This window comes from Marmota monax, unplaced genomic scaffold, assembly GCF_021218885.2.
Source record: "Marmota monax isolate L192 unplaced genomic scaffold, Marmota_monax_Labrador192_F-V1.1 WCK01_AAM20220418_F8-fsc01158, whole genome shotgun sequence".
NCBI lineage: Eukaryota > Metazoa > Chordata > Mammalia > Rodentia > Sciuridae > Marmota > Marmota monax.
Genome location: NW_026694762.1, coordinates 1 through 4,470, shown reverse-complemented (window position 1 = coordinate 4,470; position 4,470 = coordinate 1). Strand labels below are relative to the sequence as shown.

Genomic DNA, 4,470 nt, shown 5'->3' with positions numbered 1-4,470 from the left:
AGCTCATTTCCCCTACTCCCCCTATTTGTTGTGAAAAATATCATACATTAAGGATGCATTTACATGAATCATTTTATAGAGAAAATAATTTGAAATTTTAAAATTATAATACTTATTTGATGCACAACTTCCAAAACACAGAATTTAAAGACAATACCAGTGATGCACAATCATTCTATATGACTAAAACACTACCATTCTATATGACTAGCAAACATAATACAAGGCCAAAAGGCAAAATACACACTTTGGCGATCCTTTACAAAAGGGGTCTGTCCCAACATTCTTTCATAAAATAAACACAATGACACAAAACAAAACAAGAAAAAGAAAAACTGAATTTTGACAAACCTACACAAACTGTGGCATTTCAAATTCAAGGTCTTACAATTCTTCCATCTGTTTTAGCCTGAGTCCCTGGCACATTGGATTCATGTCAGGCAGGCCGAGCTCCTCAGAGTTCTTTTTAGGCTCAGCACCTGGCTGCAAAGGACAAGCTGATGTGCTGTTGCCTCTGGAACAAATTTCTCCACATGACTCAAGGGAGTAAGAGCTGTGCTAGGAGGCACTGCTGCTGAAGGTGAGCTGGTCTCTCCTCAGTCCCCCTGACTTTGCTGGTCAGGGTAGGTGGTTTGCAAAATGTTGTCTCGAGATGGAGCTGCAGTGTTCTGGGTGCTCTTGCATGAGCAAGAGGGTAAGAATGAGAGGACGGTCTCTCTGATGCCTCTCTTGCTGATCTGGCTGGCATGTTGGGCTGTGTGACACTGCTGGAATAGTCACCACTTACCCTGATGCACATTGTCACTTTTTCCTGGGGTGCACTTGGCACAATCACTGCACTTGTGCCAGTTAAGTTATTTTGTGTTTACATTATTGTCCCTGAGGTTTTTGTGGAATCTGCTGATCAATGCCATTAAATTGGGAACCAACAGTAGTAGGGGTATCTTTTCTATTAAGTCCTTCAAAGGTAAGATTCTGGCAAAACTTATCTGAATAGACATTTCCCACATTTCTGCTGTTTCTCTCATTAGGAAAGCTTGCAAGATGGAACCTATATACAAGCAAAGGGAAACATCTGATCTTGGTGCTTGGCATAGGCCTCTGTATATCATTTGTTGCCACATCAGATTTCAGACTAAGTGGTTTCCTGGTTTTACACATATGGTCCATATTTGGGGATGATGATTTAAATTCTTTGTTATCTGACAAAGAAGAGATTTTTTTTAAAACTTCATGGAGCTTGGTTAATAAGGAAGTGTGAGTATTTATAAATGGGCACTCTCTCAAACAATATAGTCTTACATAGTTTTCCAACATAATATTCTCAGTCATCTCTGCAGAAGAATTAAAAATCCATACAGTATTAAAGGCACATTTTTGAATTAAAGCATTGTTTTTAAAATTTATCTTAATCAATACAACAAATAGCCACAAAGCACATAAAATTAAAAAAAAATCACTTCCTGAAGTAACTTGTTTTAATATACTACATATGAATGAATATTTTCTGGGTTAGGACTTTCATGATTTCAACAGGCAGACAATGGTAACTCTAGAACAGTAACACTATTCTGTACAACAAGCAAAGCCATATGCTGAATCCCAAGGACTTTGCCTGTCACTTAATCTGCTTTCCAGCTACATTCTGTCCATACTGAGGGCAACACACCATAGAGGACTTGGATGTTCTCCCAGCTGATCCACTAATACATGGCAACATCCATTGGTCAAAGGAAGGTTGAAGAGCTGTCAAAATTGTCATTCTGCTACTGGTCTTGGTGACTCCAAGACTTACTTCCTTCTATTTCTCCTCTAGTCTGGTCTCAAAGTCCCTGATTTCTCACCTAGAACCCTACCTCCTCACACTCTTTTTTTGGCTGAATATACCCCATAAATTCCTGTTGCTAGAAAGGTGCAGCCCTCTGGCTATGATCCTCCTCTCCCTGCTGAGAAACATTAGACAACTGTGTGCCTTGCCAGTGGTCTGATGGCTTTCCAATGGCCATGATCATAGCTCACAGTCCTCATCCCTGCCACCTGGACCTTCTCCCATATCCTGGGCAGTGGTTTGCAGACAGGTGCACATCAGTATCACTTGCAGGTCATCATCTTATCTGACCTCCTTCTTCACCTGAGGCTGCTGGCTTCTCTTCCCTGGTTCCCAGGCAGTGCTCCTGTGATTTGCTGTCCTGGGACCTTCTCCACATTCATTGAAGGGAGCTGAGCCATTGTAGTTGAACGGTAAACACCAGAACATACTTACAGTCCTGCAGAACTTCTAGCACCATGAAGAGTGCAGGCTCTGCAGCCAGCTGCCTGGGTGCTGGCTCCGCTTCTGTTCCAGTTCTGCCCTGGGCAAGTCTATTGCACTAGCCCTACCTGCCTTTTTCTGTCAAGACAGGCTCCTATATGGAGCTATGATAGCATGTGGTGTTAATACTCTAATAAAGAAAAGACTCAGAATTACCTGGTATGTAATGAAAATTGAAAATATTTTAAAATTATTTATTGTTATTACTATACCTAACTGGGAATCCAATTTCACTGGACAGTGAAACAAGGTTACATTTAGGAATGAGACAGGATGAGGTTCAAATCCTGAATCAACAATAATTTAGGGACATGACCCTTGGCATTATTAACCTTCCTTCAGACTGTTAGATATGCCTTAAATGAGGCCAGTGTTCATAGCACATAAGATCAAATCAGATAGATGGAATCAGTAAGTCCAGTGCTTTTCTTCGAAGAGAGGTAATGGACTCTCTTTGTTTTCAGACTTTCTCAGGCTATAGTCATTGATATTTCATTAATTTTATATATCAAATTTAACATATATGGCTATATGTTAAAAAATTTGGATTTAGATCTACTGAAGCAGTAACGAAAGGAAGATTTTCAACCACCTTACCAGAAACCATTTACTGAAATAAATTGATAAAAAAAAAATGAACAAAAGGACTGCAGCCATGAAAATGGAAGACATGTGTGCTAATGTGCTAAAGGTAGGCCACAGGTAAAGGGACATCAAAAATCTTTAGGAGTCTATTTTTTTTTTGAGTTTCAGGCATCCACCTTGTTTCTGCTTTGACTTTAATTGATAACAAAGAAGTAAAGATGAAAACAAATTTCAGAAGAACAAAAATAATTTATGAATTTCAAGATATCTTTTTACAAGAAAGAAACAAAGCATGATATTCATTTAATGACACTCATTAAACTTTCTCAATAGCTAGCAAAGTTAACTAATAAAACCTTGAAGTTTGTACTTACCTCAAATTAATTCACCTTTTAAAAAAAAATGAAAATTGTAGATGGGCACAATATTTTTATCTTTATGTATTTATTTTTATATGGTATTGAGCATCCAACCCATGGCCTCACACATGCTGAGGTAAGTGTTTTACCACTGAGCTACCATCACAGCCCTCACCTTGGTTTTTGATCACGACTTCTTGGCAAGGTTTGATATATGCAAACATATATGTTACATGACCACTCACCATTGAGACATGCATCACATTTTTCCAATGCACTTTTCTTGCATTCTGATTCCTCAAATGATGCAGCTGATTTAAAATGTTCAATTTTAATATCTGCAGTGTGGATATCCTATTGACACAAGAAAAGTTTTAAACTAAAGGCAAAACTCATCTTAAAATAAACAGTTCAAAGACTATTAACTTGTTAACATAAACACCACAAATTTAATGCAATTCTATAATGGTCAAAACTCACTTGCTTTGTAGAAAAATATTGTGACTTTGTGGAATGTTCTGGTGATATTACGGGTTTTGAAGGACAGCTTTTATCCACCCAAGGTGCAATAACACCTGCACTATACGAAACATTTTATGTCTCTAGCGACCCATCAAAGATTATCTGTGAGTTGGTAATGAGGAACTCCACAACAGCACCTGATTGGCATATGCAGCAAGGGAGGAGAAGATGGTCACAGGAGCGGTTGTAGGCCTTGTCCTCATGAGACAGGGCCCAAATAACACCCCCAATTTTGTGAGTTCATCAGATTTTCTTCAGAATGGTCTACTGCCCTGAAAATAAGAACACATAAAGTGTATGAGATTTGCCTATTAGAGGTCCTTAATGGTACTTTACTATGAATTGAGAAGGGGGGAGAAAACATGGGCTACAGAAGACTACAAAACGTTTGTCAAGGGTCAAGTTTGGTGGGTCTAGGGAAAGAATCATTTGTTTCATTATGATACTAACCACACACCAAACTGAGTTTCAGAGTATTATATTAGGATAAAATGCGTGTAAGTAGAAGGAACTACTAAACTCTTAGCAGCAGAAGGGTCAAACACCAGGTCTAAAAATCAAGGAATGCAGAAGAAGAAGTTCTAGTGAGCTATGCAATGGATTTCCAGGCCACAGTGCTGTGGCCTGGAACTTAGTGAAGGGGGCTACTCCCCTCTTCAATATTCTGACTAAATTCTAACAAGGAATAAATAA

The 4,470-nt window shown here is 38.7% G+C and overlaps 1 pseudogene; it reads right to left on the bottom strand.

Moving 5' to 3' along the window:
* Positions 1 to 351: 351 nt before the first annotated feature.
* LOC124079430 (rho GTPase-activating protein 29-like) lies at positions 352 to 3,609 on the bottom strand (annotated as a pseudogene).
* Positions 3,610 to 4,470: the final 861 nt, after the last annotated feature.